Raw genomic sequence first — 18,568 nt, forward strand, 5'->3', positions numbered from 1 at the left:
TAGTGAAAGTGAAGTCACTCAGTCATGTCCGACTCTTTGTGACCCCATGGACGGTAGCCTACCAGGCTATCTGTCTGTAGGATTTTCCAGGCAAGAGTACTGGAGTGGGCTGCCATTTCCATCTCCAGGAGATTTTCCTGACCCAGGGATCTAACCCAGGTCTCCTGCATTGTAGGCAGGTGCTTCACCATCTGAGCCACCAGGAAAGAACATGGCCATGATTTTGGAGCCCCGCAAAATAAAGTTTCTCATTGTCTCCATCGTTTCCCCATCTGTCTGCCATGAAGTGATGGGACAAGATGCCATGATCTTTATTTTCTGAATGTTGAGTTTTAAACCAACTTTTTCACTCTCCTCTTTCACTTTCATCAAGAGGCTCTTTAGTTCTTCTTCTCTTTCTGCCATAAAAGTGGTGTCATCTGCATACAGTCAATATGCCAGCAAACTTGGAAAAATTCAGCAGTGGCCACAGGACTGGAAAATGTCAGTTTTCATTCCATTCCCAGATAAGGTCAACGCCCAAGAATGTTCATACTATGGCAGAATTGCATTCATTTCACATGCTGCTAAAATAGTGCTCCAAATCCTTCACACTAGCCTTCAGCAGCATGTGGAACAAGAATTTCCAGATGTGCAAGCTGAATGTAGAAAAGGCAGAGGAATCAGAGATAAAATTGCCAATTAGAGATCAAATTGTTTGATCATAGAAAAAGCAAGGGAATTTCAGAAAAACTTCTGCTTCTGACTATGCTAAAGACTTTGACTGTGTGGATCACAGAAAACTGGATAATACTTAAAGAGATGACTCAGATTGACTTTATTATTTCTGTCTAGTGTGTCAAAGGATGCTGGCCTCCTAAAGTGAGATACAAAAGGCTGTATTCTCTGAAATTATCTTTAAGCTATTTTAAAGAACTGATGTTAATTTTTCCTTACATGTTTGGTATAGTTCACCAGTGAAGCCATCTTGGTCTAAAATCAGAGAGGACATTGCAAATGACATAGACCAATCTGGACTTACCCCGAGAGATCAGGAGATCACCAAAGGATTTAAAGCTGACAAATAATGCCATTATAATGCTTGTTATTGTTGCTGTTGTTCTTGTTCTGTCACTAAGTCCTGCCTGACTATTTGTGACCCCATGGACTGCAGTACTCCTGGCTTCCTTGCCCTTCACTGTTTCCCTGAAGTAACTCAAATCATGTCATTTGAGTCAGCGATGCCATGCAACCATCTCATCCTCTGTTGCCCCCTCTCCTCTTGCCCTCAGTCTTTCCCAGCATCAGGGTCTTTTCCAATGAGTCAGCTCTTCGCATCAGGTGGCCAAAGTATTGGAGCTTCAACATCAGTCCTTTCAATGAATAGTCAGGATTGATGTCCTTTAATATTGACTTTGTTAATATTGTTGGATCTCCTTGCTGCCCAAGTGCCTCTCCAACACCATAGTTTGAAAGCATTGATTCTTCAGTGCTCAGCCTTCTTTATGGTCCAATTCTTACATCTGTACATTATTACTGGAAGAACCATAGTTTTGGCTATATGGATTTTGGTCAGCAAAGTGATGTCTCTGTTTTTTAATACTCTGCCTAGGTTTGTCATAACTTTTCTTCCAAGAAGCAAGTGTCTTAATTTCATGGCTGCAGTCACTTTCAACTGTGAGTTTGGGACCCCAGAAAATTAAACCTGTCTCTGTTTCCACTTTTTCCCCATCTATTTGCCATTAAGTGATGGGACCCAATGCCATGATCTTCATTTTCTGAGTGTTGAATTTTAAACCAGCATTTTCACTTCCTCTTTCACCTTCATCAGTAAGCTCTTTAGTTCCTCTTCACCTTTTGCCCTAAGGGTGGTGGCATCTGCGTATCTTAGCTTATTGATATTTCTCTCGGCAATCTTGATTTCAGCTTGTGAGTCATCCAAGCTAGCATTTCTCATGATGTACTCTGCATATAAGTTAAATAAGCAGTCTGACAATATACAGCCTTGAAGTACTCCTTTCCCAATTTTGAACCTGTCATTTGTTTCATGTCTGTTTCTAACTGTTGATGCTTGACCTGCATACAGGCTTCTTAGGAGACAGTTAAGGTGGCCTGGCATTCTTGTCACTTCAAAAATGTTCCACAGTTGGCTGTGATCCACACAGTCAAAGGCTTTAGCGTAGTCAATGAAACAAAAGTGGATATTTTCTGGAACTCTCTTGCTTTTTCTGTGATCCAGCAGATGTTGGCAGTTTGATCTCTGGTTCCTCTGTCTTTTACAAATCCAGCTTGTGCATCTGGAAGTTTTTGGTTCATATACTGCTAAAGCCTAACTTGAAGGATTTTGAGCATAATTTTGCCAGCATGTGAAATGAATTCATTTTTATGGTAGTTTGAATATTATTTGGCATTACTTTTCTTTGGGATTGGAATATCAACTGACCCTTTCCAGTCATTTGGCCTCTGCTGAGTTTTCCAAATTTGCCGGCATATTGAGTGCAGCATTTTAACAGTAACTTCTTTTTAGGATTTGAAATAGCTCATCTGGAATTCCATCATCTCACTTGTTTTGTTCATACTGATGCTTCCTAAGGCCCACTTGACTTCACACTTCAAGATATCTTTCTCTAGGTGAGTAACCATACCATTGTGGTTATCTGGGTCATTAAGATCTTTTTGTACAGTTCTTAATGCTTAAGAAAGTTTTATTTTCCTTTTATTCTTGATGTATTATAAGACTGTATGGCTGGAACTGAATGACCATTTAGGAATTTGATTCTACATTGACATCACTTGTTTACCATGTCCTACATTTGTGTCACAGAATCACAGCATCGTTTGTGGTTTATTAGAAAGTAAAGTTTAATATGTGTATTACCATATGTAAAATAGATGACCAGTGCCATTTCGATGCATGAAGCAGATGACTCAAAGGTTTTGCTCTGGGATAACCCAGAGGGATGGGGTGAGGAGGGAGGTGGGAGGCAGTTTCAGGATGAGGGGACATGTGTATGCCAATGGCTGACTCATGTTGATGTATGGCAAAGACCACTAATATATTGTAAAATAACTATCCTCCAATTAAAATAAAGTTATTTTTTAAAAAGAAGGTAAAGTTTAAGAGTAATGTCCTTATTTCTAGATAGGATTATTTGACAAATTTTTGTTTGTTGCTTTGGCAAGGATTTAAGTAACCTGAGAAAAATTTGTAGGGCACAGTAGTTTGAAGACTTTGAATAAGTTTATCTATGTTTTATCTCTTACTCTTGTGTAGAACTCTAGGCTGTGAGCAGTTTCTTCATAAAGCCTTTCACAAGGTCTTTCCCTAGCAGAACTTAACTGTGTGAAAGCCTAGGTTTTCTCTGGGTCTGTTCTCCCATTCACTTAAGGAAGAAAATCTTTCCCACTGTCCTCTGTCGGCTTCCCACTGGGAAGTCACCATGTTAACCCTTTTTTATCCTGGAGTATTGATTGTGGAGGTGTGTCTATTCTACAGTATAAGGGAATTCATGTCTTGTCCCTCTACATTTGCCTGTGACTTGTCATTCTCACCACCTGACTGCACTTGTCAAGCCTCTGTATTACTGGAATTCTTACAAAGTCTTTCCAATCAATATTTTTCTTGGGCTTTGCACTTTATTAGGAGTGTGAATTATGAATCAGTCTTGGCACTATTTCTGTAGCCTTGTCTGATGTATATTACACAAAATGTATCTAATTTCAAGCATCTGAGAGGATTTCCACTGTTTTGTACATAAAGTGAGTAATTTCAATGGAAATAAGAATTTGATAGGTATTGTTGTGGCTGTTCAGTTGCTAAGTCGTGTTTGATCTTTGTGATCCCATGAACTGCAGCATGCCAGGCTTCCCCATCCTTCACTATCTCCCAGAGTTTGCTCAAACTCATGTCCATTGAGTCAGTGATGCCATCCAACCATCTGATCTTCTGCTGCCCACTTCTCCTCCTTCCCTCAGTCTTTTCCAGCATCAGCATCTTTTCCAATAAGTTGGCTCTTCACATCAGGTGGCTAAAGTATTGGAGTTTTTGGCTGTAGCAGCAGTCCTTCCACTGAATATTCAGGGTTAATTATGTTTAGGATTGATTGGTTTCATCTCCTTTCTGTCCAAGGGACTCTCAAGATTCTTCTCCAGCACAACAGTTCAGAAGCAACAGTTCTTAGGTGCTCAGCCTTCTTTATGGTCCAACTCTCACATTTGTACTTGACTACTGAAAAAAACATAGCTTTGTAAAGCTAGGGATCTATAGCTGGTACTTAAAGCCAAAGCATTGTGTTATTCAGAACATTTTTCTCCTATTCTTTCAATGTCTTCTTTCCCACTGTTTTCTTCTGTTCAGCTCACAGTCATATATAAAATTGCTCTATTGGAAAATCTTAGTTCTGTATTGTCCTTGTGATACTACTATACCATCTTTTTAAATTATTTCATCACTAAGATTTTGCACAACATAGTGTCAGTTCCAAACATCTGTTCAATGACCTCATCCTCATTTTTCTGCCCACAAATGCCAGAAATCTACCCAATAATTCCACTGAACATTACCCCCAAGGCAACCATAACATCCACTTCTTGTTTTTGTTCAATCTGATTCATCTAAAATTGACTTCTCAGGCCCTTGGATTTCTTCAGCACTTACTTATCTAATCTTTCTTGCCATTTAATCACATTTCATTATTCTCTTTTTTTTGTAAGCAACTGCTAATCATATTACCCAACCAGATTATAAGTTAAACATCTGCAATGGTGGAGTCTCTTCTTTTATGCTGCTTTACAATGATTAAAAGGATGGATTTAATCTCAGAGGGACTTAGCAACTCAATGAGATGTTAGAGGATTCTAGCCTAAATAAAAGATCGCAAGCATACCCTTCACACAGAATTTCACTTTCAGATGTCTTAATAACAGGCATCGTTACTGCCTGTGGTTTGCTCAACAGATGCCTTGAGAAGTTTTACATTTGTACTTCTAAAGCACTGCCTTTGTTTGGTTTCTGGTATTAATGCAAAATATTCTCCCTTATCTTCTACTGTCTGTCTTATCATTAATTTAGAGTCCCTCTATTGAAAATGTAACTGTCTATGCCTTCTTTGTTTGCTTCTTCTATATTGTTCCTCACCCCCACCCCTCGTGTTCATCCCTAAAACCTTTTTCTTATCCTGTTCTAATGCACCCTTCACTTTCAAACTTGGTTTGTCCTGTTATGTCAAATGTTATTTCTTCATATGTGATTTTATGATTTTAGATCACTTATTTACCTCATAACATCTTCAAAAATTTTGTCTTCTATATCAAAGTGCTTACTTGACAAGTCCACTAAAAAATCCATAGATATCTTTCTACTATTCCTATATTTATTTTCTTGATGACATATGCTTTTCTCTATTCAGTCATTTAGGAAATATGCTTGGGAGCTATCTTTTAATCTTTCCTTTACCCCTATTCCCACAAGTTCTAAATAAGTTTGCATTTTTGTACCTTTTGTTCCTTTGTTCAGTTCCAGTGCCACAGTTAATGTCTTAGTTCATATTCTCTCAACCATTGTCATATTTTCCAAAATCATCCCCCTGCCTCTTAAATTTCTCCATTTGTCCTCTACATAGATGCTAATCTTCCTAAACTGCAAGATTTACCATATTACTCCATTGCTTTAAAAATCTTCAATGGCTCATAATTTCTTCCATTACAAAACTCAAAGTTACTAGTGCATTGTACCCTCCATAATCTTGGTATTCCAAACACCCAGGAGTTTCCTTTCTGTACCCCAAAGCTCTCCAATTCAATGTAGTCAAAAATGGTTATTCTTTGACAGGGTGCCATCTTTTATGGCTTGGGTGCCTTTTTCGGGGGTTATCTTTAATTTTAAAATTGACTTCATTTACTAACCAGCATTCACTCATCTGTTAGCATTTAATTCATTTGCTAGCTTTCCTGAATTCTTCAGATGAAATGACTGATTTCTTCTTTGTGACCTCACTATTTCCTATACATTCTACCCCTAACACATCTAACAAACTTACTTATTTCCATATCTATTTCACTCTATTCAGTCAAATGAGTTCAGGCAAGTCAGTCAGTGAGCATTTAATGAGAATTTTCTTTGATAGAATTAGGGTCTATGAAGTCAAGACAAATTCTTGGGAATCATAATCTTAGAAGTTATTTTGCCCCCACTATTCACAGGATCAACTGCAAGATCTTAGCGGAATGTAGAAACATTATATGTTGTTGTTATTCAGTTGCCAAGTCATGTCAAGCTCTCTGAAACCCCCTGATCTAGACTTCCCTGTCCTTCGCTATCTCCCAAAGTTTGCTCAAACTCATGTACATGTACTCAGTGAAGCCTTGTAACCATCTCATCCTCTGTTGCCCCCTTCTTCTCCTGCCTTCCACCTTCCCCAGCACCAGGGTCTTTTCCAATGAGTTCACTCATCGCATAAGGCGGCCAGAGTATTGGAGCTTTAGTTTCAGCAACTGTCCTTCCAATGAATATTTAGGGTTAATTTCCTTTAGGATTGAGTGGTTTGATTTCCTTGCAGTCCAAGGGACTCTCAAGAGTCTCCTCCAGCACCACAGTTTGAGAGAATCAATTCTTCGGTGCTCAGCCTCCTTAATGGTTCAGCTATCACATCCATACATGACTACTGGAAAAACAATTGCTTTGAATATTTGAACCTTTGTCAGTAAAATGATGCATCTGCTTTGTCATGCACTATCTAGGTTTGTCACTATCTAGCTTTTCTTGCTCCTTGGAAGAAAAGCCTCTTTTAATTTCATGGCTGTAGTCACTGTCCTTAGTGATTTATGTAAAGTCCAAAGAAACAGCTCCAAAAAATTAATCAGAAATAGCATGAATTGTATGAGGAACATACAACATTTTATTTAAAAAAATATAAAATAGAAATGGAGCAAATGGAAAGATATACTGTGTTCCTATATGGAGGATGTAGATTGTCATAAATATGCAGTTATTTACATCCAGATAGGGTGATGGAATTTGGAGAAACAGAGCATTCTGGTCAGTTATTAACATTGTTTTACATTGTTTCAGCTTAACTTTATTTTCTGAAAAGAATAATTATGGAATGTGCTGTATTGTAAACTGTATTTTGAAAATCCTCAAGTAGAAGCTAAGCAACAAACTTCGGGAGAGGTGATAGCAGAGAAGATAGCATGGGTGTGAATAGGGCCACATGACTCACACTTCTCTCAAAGAAAGCAATACTCTGATTTTATCAGTCCTCAAAGATTCTGCTATGAGCCAATACCATTGTTATCTTACTGGTATTCTTTTCCTAAAAATTTATACCAGTGAAGACTAAGTTTAAATTTCTCAAACATGAAGGATGGAAGTAATTTGCTTTACAAAGAAATATCCCCCACATGCTTATTTTTTTATAGAAACAATATTATAATTAGTGCTGTCCTTGTGGATCAGCAGTTAAACAATCTGCCTGCAAAGCAGGAGACCTGGGTTCAATCCCTGGTTTGGGAAGATCCCCTGGAGAAGGAAGGGAAAGGCTACCCACTCCAGTATTCTGGCCTGGAGAATTCCACGGACTGTATAGGCCATGGGGTTGCAGAGTCAGTCACGACTGAGCGACTTTCATTTACTCATTCACTCTCTTCACTCACTCACTTACTAGATATTATAATAAAATCCAATTTCAAGTAGCAAGTTAGTCTCAAGAATAATATTACATAATGTGGTATTTTTTCAGTCATGTCACACATTGTCTAAACGTGTGTATGTATGGACTAAAGAGTACTTCTTTTTTATTCAACCTGTCACCTAAAATTTTTAACCAATAAAACTTGTTTATGAAGAGACCAAACAATTCTCACATATGTCGAGTTTAGAAGGACTGAGATATTGTTGCAAGGATAATTTTAGTTTTATTCCCAGCTTAGAATTAACAGGGCACATCACACTCTGAGCAATCTCTAAAAATGAACACAGTATCTACTTCTTGGGCTTCTCAGGTGGCATTAGCAGTAAAGAACTCTCCGACCAAAGCAAGAGACATAAGAGATGTGGGTTTGATCCCTGGGTAGGGATGATCCCCTGGAGGAGGGCAGGGAAACCCACTGCAGTATTGTTGCCTGAAGAATCCTATGGACAGAGGAGTCTGGTGGGCTACAGTCCTTAGCGTCGCGAAGAGTCGGACACAACTGAAGCAACTTAGCATGGTATGTTCTTCTTAGATGAAGTGCTTCCTTTCTTTGGCTCATGATAAGCAGATCCTGCTCTCTAAGCAGTTCTGCTTTGCTTCACTAGGAAACTGAGTGGTCCCTTCACACCAGAATTTTGTTAGGTCAGCCACCACGGTCCCCAGGTCCTAATGCAACTTTTGAACAGCTCCTTGAAAGCTAATGAACCTCAAGCATATTCTTAACAGCCCCAATGAAGTCCCATGAATCTACTTACACTGCTTAGGCAACACACTTTTAAAAGGAATACTTATTTATAGTGCATGCAGCTCCTTTTTCAAAGGATTCGTATGAAAATGGAATTGAACTAGATGAGAAAGAACTTTCTCCTCCCTCAACTGCACACTCCATGTGGGTGCAGCTTTGTTTTTTTTAATAAGATAAAGATTATTTTTTAAATGTCATAAGTGCATTTTATGAGTATCGAATATAAAATAATCTCTTTTCCTTGTTCCTTGATCACACTAAAACTGCTCCTGTTCTGTGACTATTACAATTAATATGACTACTAACACACTTAGTGTGTGCATAACCCCATGAGGCACCACTATCACCATCCTTTTAAAGACTGGTAAGAGGAGACAAAGAAGTTAGGCATGACAAAAACACAAAACAAAAAACTGGTACACAGCATCGCTTTAAATCAAGAAAGAATCAAAAAACATGATACAAAGATTGACCTTTTACTTCAGTTTTTCATTCAGGTTGTCCACTCTTAGTATAAGTATCAATGGAGGACCAACCTGTTTTCTGGTTTCCAAATGCATTCCACTTCTCTGGTGTGTAGTCTAAGGTATCATCACCCTAAGAGCACCAGCAGCATAACTGTGCTGTGTGTAATGTCCCATTTAAGTCATGAAGAGCTTTTTTATTAAAAAAAGAAAAAGAGATAAAGAAAAATTTCTCTAAAACAGTCACAATAAGTTAAGAATATATTCTATTAAATGTTATCACTAGAAAAATAACTATGTACTTTAATACTTGGACTCTCCAGGTGGTGCTAGTGGTAAAGAACCTGCCTGCCAATACAGGAGATGTAAGAGACATGAGTTTGATCCCGGGTTGGGGACATCCCCTGGAGGAGGGCATGGCAATCCACTCCAGTATTCTCTTGAGAATCCGGTGGACAGAGGAACCTCATCATAGGATTGCACAACGTTGGACAGGACTGAAGAGACATCTCATACTGTTCATGGGGTTCTCAAGGCAAGAATACTGAAGTGGTTTGCCATTCCCTTCTCTAGTGGAACACATTCTGTCACTGCCCAATATGCTACTAGAGATCAGTAGAAATAACTCCAGAAAGAATGAAAGGATGGAGCGAAAGCAAAAACAATGCCTAGTTGTGAATGGGACTGGTTATAGAAGCAAGGTCCCATGCTGTAAAGAGCATTATTGCATAAGAACCTGGAATGTTAGGTCCATGAATTAAGGCAAATTGAAAGTGGTCAAACAGGAGTTGGCAAGAATGAATGTCGACATTATAGGAATCATCGAACTAAAACGGACTGGAATGGGTGAATTTAACTCAGATGACCATTATATCTACTACTGTGGGCCGGAATCCCTTAGAAGAAATGGAGTAGCCATCATGGTCAACAAAAGAGTCTGAAATGCAGTATTTGGATGCAATCTCAAAACGACAGAATGATCTCTGTTAGTTTCCAAGGCAAACCATTCAATATCACGGTAATCCAAGCCTATGCCCCAACCAGTAACACTCAAGAAGCTGGAGTTGAACAGTTCTAGGAAGACCTACAAGAACTTTTAGAACTAACACCCCAAAAAGATGTCCTTTTCATTATAGGGGACTGGAATGAAAAAGTAGGAAGTCAAGAAACACCTGGAGTAACAGGCAAATTTGGCCTTGGAGTATGGAAAGAAGCAGGGCAAAGGCTAATAGAGTTTTGCCAAGAGAATGCACTGGTCATAGCAAACACCCTCTTCCAACAACACAAGAGAGGACTCTACACATGGACATCACCAGATGACCAACACTAAAATCAGATTGATTATATTCTTTGCAGCCAAAGATGGAGAAGTTCTATACAGTCAGCAAAAACAAGACCAGGAGCTGACTGTGGCTCAGATCATGAACTCCTTATTGCCGAATTCAGACTAAAACTGAAGAGAGTAGGGGTAACCACTAGGCCATTCAGGTATGACCTAAATCAAATCCCTTACGACTATACAGTGGAAGTGAGAAATAGATTTAAGAGACTAGATCTGATAGACAGAGAACCTGATGAACTATGGACGGAGGTTTGTGACATTGTACAGGAGACAGGGATCAAGACCATCCCCATGGAAAAGAAATGCAAAAAAGCAAAATGGTTGTCTGAGGAGACCTTACAAATAGCTGTGAAATGAAGAGAAACTAAAAGCAAAGGAGAAAAGGAAAGATATTCCCATTTGAATGCAGAGTTCCAAAGAATAGCCAGGAGAGATAAGAAAGCCATCTTCAGCGATCGATGCAAAGAAATAGAGGAAAACAACAGAATGGGAAAGACTAGAGATCTCTTCAAGAAAATTAGAGATACCAAGGAAACATTTCATGCAAAAATGGTCTCAATAAAGGACAGAAATGTTATGGAGCTAACAGAAGCAGAAGATATTAAGAAGAGGTGGCAAGAATACACAGAAGAACTATACAAAAAAGATCTTCATGATCCAGATAATCACAATGGTGTGATCACTTACCTAGAGCCAGACATCCTGGAATGTGAAGTCAAGTGGGCCTTAGAAAACATCACTATGAACAAAGCTAGTGGATGCAATGGAATTCCAGCTGAGCTATTTCAAACCCTGAAAGATGATGCTGTGAAAGTGCTGCACTCAATATGCCAGCAAATTTGGAAAACTCAGCAGTGGCCACAGGACTGGAAAGAGGTCAGTTTTCATTCCAATCCCTAAGAAAGGCATTCCCAAAGAATGCTCAAATTACCGCACAATTGCACTCATCTCACACACTAGTAAAGTAATGCTCAAAATTCTCCAAGCCAGGCTGCAGCAATATGTGAACCGAGAACTTCCAGATGTTCAAGCTGGTTTTAGAAAAGGCAGAGGAACCAGATATCAAATTGCCAATATCTGCTGGATCATCGAAAGAGCAAGAGAGTTCCAGAAAAACATCTATTTCTGCTTCATTGACTACGCCAAAGCCTTCGACTATGTGGATCACAATAACCTGTGGAAAATTCTGAAGGAGATGGGAATACTAGACCACCTGACCTGCCTCTTGAGAAACCTGTATGCAGATCAGGAAGCAACAGTTAGAACTGGACATGGAACAACAGACTGGTTCCAAATAGGAAAAGGAGTATGTCAAGGCTGTATATTGTCACCCTGCTTATTTAACTTATATGCAGAGTACATCATGAGAAACGCTGGGCTGGAAGAAGCACAAGCTGGAATCAAGATTGCCAGGAGAAATGTCAATAACCTCAGATATGCAGATGACACACCCTTATGTCAGAGAGTGAAGAGGAACTAAAAAGCCTCTTGATGAAAGTGAAAGAGGAGAGTGAAAAGTTGGCTTAAAGCTCAACATTCAGAAAACTAAGATCATGGCATCTGGTCCCATCACCTCATGGGAAATAGATGGGGAGACAGTGGAAACAGTGCCAAACTTTATTTTTGGGGGCTCCAAAATCACTGCAGATGGTGACTGCAGCCATGAAATTAAAAGACGCTTACTCCTTGGAAGGAAAGTTGTGACCAACCTAGAGAGCATATTAAAAAGCAGACATTACTTTGCCAACAAAGGCCTGTCTATTCGAGACTATGGTTTTTCCAGTGGTCATGTATGGATGTGAGAGTTGGACTATAAAGAAAGCTGAGCACTGAAAAATTGATGCTTTTGAACTGTGATGTTAGAGAAGACTCTTGAGAGTCCCTTGGACTGCAAGGAGATCCAACCAGTCCATCCTGAAGGAGATAAGTCCTGAATTTTCATTGGAAGGACTGATGCTGAAACTGAAACTCCAATACTTTGGCCACCTCATGTGAAGAGTTGACTCATTGGAAAAGACCCTGATGCTGGGAGGGATTGGAGGCAGGAGGAGAAGGGGACGACAGAGGATGAGATGGCTTGATGGCATCACTGACTCAATGAGCATGAATTTGAGAAAGCTCCAGGAGTTTGTGATGGACAGGGAGTCCTGGCGTGAGGTGATTCATGGGGTCGCAAAGAGTCGGACACGCCAGTGACTGAACTGAACTGAGCTGAAGAGACTTAGCATGCACTTTAATACTAATACTATGTTCCAGTTTTTTAAATGAGAAAGAAGTTCAGCCTCATAGGATTGAGAAATCACTCAATGTCACCATGCATTTTGGTACATAGATAGCTTTTGTGGTACTGTTATTAAACAAAATAAAAACTAACAGCAATAGATATCAACAAATTAAAATAATATTTGTTTTTATATTAAAAACAATAGTGCAGTTTAGCAAAGATATCTTTTTACCCAGCCACTGATGAGTGTATACAGATTCAAAATATATTGGTACAGAAATTAATTCACTTTTAGAAGCATCTCAAGAAATGGTTATAAAGTATCTAAGATTAAGCAGTTTCAGTGTAAATTTCATGTAGATCACAGTTCTAACTTACTCCCTTTGATAAACTTACTTACTTTGATAAACTGCCATACTCTCTAAAATGGGAATGGTATAAACTGGATCACAGTGTTGTCATATGATTATGAACTAATTTATGTAAAGTAAGACAGTTTATTGCACACCATAAGAATTAAATTAATATCAATGTATAATTATTGAAAATATTTTGTTGTATGATATTTTAAATAAAATTTTAATTTAGTAAGTATCCTTCACATGTTTACTTTGTAGAGTCTTGTGAATTCTTCTAATAATTCAAAAAAGCATTATTATTGTACATGGCATAGAACACTGCTTTATTTATTTGTTTCATCTATAATTAATTCAACAGTTCAATTATAATTAATGTTGTAATGAAACTGAAAATTATAATCAGTAACAAATTTCTAATCAAATAAAAGTTATTAAATATGCTATTTTATGTGATTTTCATATTTTATATTTCCTATAATGTTCTATGAAAACTGGTAAAGAATCTACCTGCAATGCAGGAGACCTGGATTTGATCCCTGGGTTGGGAAGATCCCCTAGAGAAGGGAGCAGTTACCCACTCTAGTATTCTGCCCTGGAGAATTCCATGGACTGTATGGATCATGAGGTCAAAAAGAGTTGGACACCCTCGCCTTCTCCCACAGAGTCCCAGGTTGGATGCATGAGACAAGTGCTCGGGCCTGGTGCACTGGGAAGACCCAGAGGGATGGGGTAGAGAGGGAGGTGGGAGGGGGGATTGGGATGGGGAATACATGTAAATCCATGGCTGATTCATGTCAATGTATGACAAAAACCACTACAATATTGTAAAGTAATTAGCCTCCAACTAATAAAAATAAATGGAAAGAAAAAAAAGAGTTGGACACGATTGAGCAGCTTTTACTAATTTTAAACACTGATTAATGTCATTAATAGATACTCATAAAATATGAACAACAATTGAATGATAAAGTCAGTTGTCACATAATCACCTGGTTTTTCTAAACATTGTCTTGGTTATGTTAATATTTATTTCCTTGACTAAGAATTCCAAGGGAGGGGAAGGACAAAGGTTTCAAGCTGCTTATGAGAACCTGAAAATTAAGAGACATCATTACATTTATTACAGAAACTGAGATCACTATGCTCAGAATTTTAAGTCTTTTGTAGAAGAAAATGATTTGACTTTGGCATTAACACTGTGGAAATAAGAATATTAATATATGTGATTATAAATCTTATGAGAGTCAATGTATTTAAATAAACTCAGATGGAAAAGCTGATTACTTTTGTGAATATTAATAAAATACATACCTTCAAATTATTCTTAAGAATATTATAGTCTGTGAAGACACTAGGTTTAACAAAGGGAATATTTGCATAGCAAAATAAAAATTCCATTTGGTCACAAATACATATCTACTTTTTCTTGTCTAATATTCTTTGAATATTCTTTTAATGTTCTCATTTCCACTTTAGTATTCATGAATTTCTGAGGGAAGCATAAAACACAAACACCACTTTTCATGGTGTAATTTTCATTTTGCAATATTTATTGATGTTTAATGTAGGTAGATTCTATAACCTAACACTAACATGCAGTAATGAAAATAATTAATCTCCAGCCACATCCAACATACTGAATGAAACATACAAACATGATGTTTAGTTTAAAAAAAAAAAAAAAGCTAGGGGAAAAAAAAGAAAAAACACTGCAGATTGCATGTTTATCTTTATATAGTTTAAAAAGTTGAGGAAGTTAGAAGTCAAAGCAGCAGTTAAATTTGGGAAAGAGAAATGGAAGACTAGTGTGGAGAGGGGAGAATGAATCTTGTGGGAGTGATGAAGACGTTATACTTGATGCTGTGGTGGTATTTGGCCTTCTCCAGTGGCTCAGTGGGTAAGCAATCCACCTGCAATGCAGGAAACACAGAAGAAGTGGGTTTGATCCGTGGGATGGGAAGATACTCTGGAGGAGAAAATGGTAACACACTCCAGTATTCTGGCCCAAGAAATCTCATGGACAGAAGAACCTGGTAGTCTACAGTCCAATGGACTGTAGTGTTGGACACGACTTAGTGACTGAATGTGGATAGATATATGGTAGTGGTGTTTAACTAGTTGTATGCACATTGTAATATTTCTTCAAGCTATAAAATTGTAAATTAGATATTTTCTCTATTCATATTATGTGTGTGTGTGTGTGTGTGTGTGTGAGTCACTCAGTCGTGTCCAACTCTTTGTGACCCCATGGAATAATATACAGTCTGTAGAATTCTCCAGGCCAGAATACTGAAGTGGGTGCTGCTGCTGCTAAGTCACTTCAGTCGTGTCCAACTCTGTGCGACCCCATAGACGGAAACCCACCAGGCTCCCCCGTCCCTGGGATTCTCCAGACAAGAACACTGGAGTGGGCTGCCATTTCCTTCTCCAGCGCCTGAAAGTGAGAAGTGAAAGTGAAGTCGCTCAGTTGTGTCTGATTCTTAGCGACCTCATGGACTGCAGCCTACCAGGCTCCCCCGTCCATGCGATTTTCCAGGCAAGAGTGCTGGAATGGGGTGCCATTGACTTCTCGTGGGTAGCCTACCCTTATCCAGAGGATCTTTCTAATCCAGGTATCGAACACAGGTCTCTGGCAATGCAGGCAGATTCTTTACCAGCTGGGCCACCAGGGAAGCCCTATTCATATTATGAAAAGTGCAAGTCACTCAGTCGTGTCCAACTCTTTGCAACTCCATTGACTGTATAGTCCATGGAATTCTCCAGGCCAGAATATTGCAGTGGGTAGCCTTTCCCTTCTCCAGGGGATCTTCCCAACCCAGGGATCAAACCCAGATCTCCCACTTGCAGGTGGATTCTTTACCAGCTGAGCCACAAGGGAAGCCCCATTCATATTATACATCAACATAAATTTTTCTCAAATTCTTCTTAGTTAGTTAATAGTCAAACTTGGCTCTAAGGTCCTTACAGGGATGCTTGTAGCTAAGCAACTTGCTTATTTTAAAAATTACTTTGATCATCAAATTGATGATCCTAAAAAACTTTCTAGTTTTAAAATTGTTAAATGAGCATTCCTTCTTTGCTCATTGTCCTAGCTATACCAGTAAAACCCATGACTATTTAGAATTGAATCCTGATGCATCAGAAAGCTGCAGTTCTAATGAAGAAAGAACTGTTTAGAGTAACTTTGTGAGCTACAGTCCGTAGAGTTACAGAGTTGGACAGAACTGAGTGACTGAGCTTGCACGCACAGTATCTAGTGCCCACGGGGTATCTGGAATGGTGTGGCTAAGAAAAGGGACTTTCTCTCCCATGCAGGCTAAACAAGGCTGCAGATTAAGTGTTGGTTGTGAGGAATAAACTTTCAGAACAGGACTATAGAAAGTAACTAAAATAAGTATAAATATTTTTGCCAATCCAAACATTGAAAAATAGGAACAAAACATATTAACATTGAATCTGCTAGGGGTGTAGAGAGAAAGGTATTTGGAATAACTCAATCTAATTGTTATAATTTAGACATTACAAAAATGAACAGATACCACTGAATATAAATTTAACTATGAACCCATCATTGTTGTTGCTTAGTTGCTGTGTCCAAATCTTTGCAACCCCATGAACTGCAGCATGACAGGCTTCCCTGTCCTTCACTATTTCCCTGAGTTTGCTCAAACTCATGTCTATGACTTGATGATGCCATCCAACCCTTTCATTCTCTGTCGCCACCTTTTCCTCTTGCCCTCAATTCTTCCAGCATCAGGGTCTTTTCCAGTGAGTTGGCTCATTGCATCGGGTGACCAAAGTATCAGAGCTTTCAGCATCAGTCCTTCGAATGAATATTCAGGCTCGATTTCCTTTAGGATTGACTGGTTTGATCTCCTTGCAGTCCAAGGGACTCAACAGTTTTCTCCAGCACCACAATTCAAAATCATCAGTTCTTCAGTGCTCAGCCTTTATGGTCCAACTCTCACATCCATAAATGACTATTTGAAAGATCATAACTTTGACTGTATGGACCTTTGTTGGCAAAGTGATGTCTCTGCTTTTCAATACACTGTCTAGGTTGGTCATAGCTTTTCTTCCAAGGAGCAGGTGTCTTTTAATTTTGTGGCTGCAGTCACCTTCTGCAGTAATTTTGGAACCCAAGAAAATGAAATCTGTCACTGTTTTCACTTTTCCCTATCTATTTGCCATAAAGTTATAGTATCAGATGCCATGGTCTTCATTTTTTAAATGTTGAGTTTTATTCCAACTTTTTCGCTCTCTCTTTCACCTTCATTAGAAAGCTCTTTAGTTCCTCTTCGCATTCTGCCATAAGGGTGGTGTCATCTGCATATTTGAAGTTATTGTTATTTCTCTAAGTAATATTGATTCCAGCTTGTGAATCATCCAGCTTAGCATTTTGCATGATATACTCTGCATATAAAAACAGGGTGACATTATACAGCCTTGAGGTACTCTTTTCTTAATTTTGAACCAGTCCATTGTTTCATGTCTAGTTCTAACTGTTGCTTCTTTTTCCTGCATACAGGTTTCTCAGGAGGCAGGTAGGGTGGTCTAATCTGATATTTCCATCTCTTTAAGAATTTCCAGTTTGTTTTGATCCATACAGTCAAAGGCTTTAGCATAGTCAATGAAGCCGAAGTAGATGTTTTTTCTGGAATTCCCTTGGCTTTTTCTATGATCCAGCAGATGTTGGCAATTTGATCTCTGCTTCCTCTGCCTTTTCTAAATCCAGCTTGTACATCTGGAAGTTCCTGATTCACCTATCACTGAGGCTTAGCTTAAAGAATTTTGAGCATAAACTTGATAGCATGTGAAATTAGGGCAGTTGTATGGTAATTTAAACATTTCTTTGTCATTGCCTTTCTTTGGAATTGAAATTGCATTGGAACCAACCTTAATTTCATTTTAAAGAAATGGATATTTGAAATGTAAGGTTAATGCTTAAGATATACTTTATTTACTGATGCTCACTTGATTTACTGTATAGTTTACACCTTGACCAAATTATTATTATTACATATTCAGAGAATCATGTTCAGGTCAACAGAAAAATTTCATTTTTCACCAAATGCAATTCTATTTGATTTTTATGCCTTCTAGCATGTTTAGTTAATATGGAATTCCTTATGGTGTTTTAAAATAAACTCAAGTGTATCTGCTTCTATTTCATGATGTAGTATTTCTTTATAACTTGTATCTGTAGAATGTAACTTCAAAAATTCATTCAAGCCATAAAATTGGAAGCTAATGGTAATGAATACAAATGACTTTAAGTGTTTTGGTCACATGGCACAAGCTTCATTCTGTGTGTATTACATTAAATTATTATTATGTTAATAAACTTTATATAGCTTATTCATTTTAAATCCTGTCCTCTAAAATATTCTGATTCAACCTGGTAGAGTGGAAACAGCACATGTTTGTTTCCCAGCACTGAAATAAACATATAGTAATTGGAGAATAGCAGAGAATGAAAATTTGAGGTGTTGCTAGACATACAGATTTAAACAAATTTTGTGAAGAGAAGAAGAAAACCAGAAGGGAAATGGACCAGATAATCAGAGAATTGACTATGTAGAATGAGATTGTAACTGGTAGATGATTGACTGTAATGATAGCAAATGTTCATTTCTTCAGCTCAGTCAGATACTAAATATCTTATGTTGTGCAGGGTGTTCCTGTATAATAATATATTTTCCAACCCCAAATTATTACCTTCCTTGAGATAGCTGCTAGTGTTTTGAGATGAGTATATTTATTG

The sequence above is a fragment of the Muntiacus reevesi genome, chromosome 5, assembly GCF_963930625.1.
Source record: "Muntiacus reevesi chromosome 5, mMunRee1.1, whole genome shotgun sequence".
Lineage (NCBI taxonomy): Eukaryota > Metazoa > Chordata > Mammalia > Artiodactyla > Cervidae > Muntiacus > Muntiacus reevesi.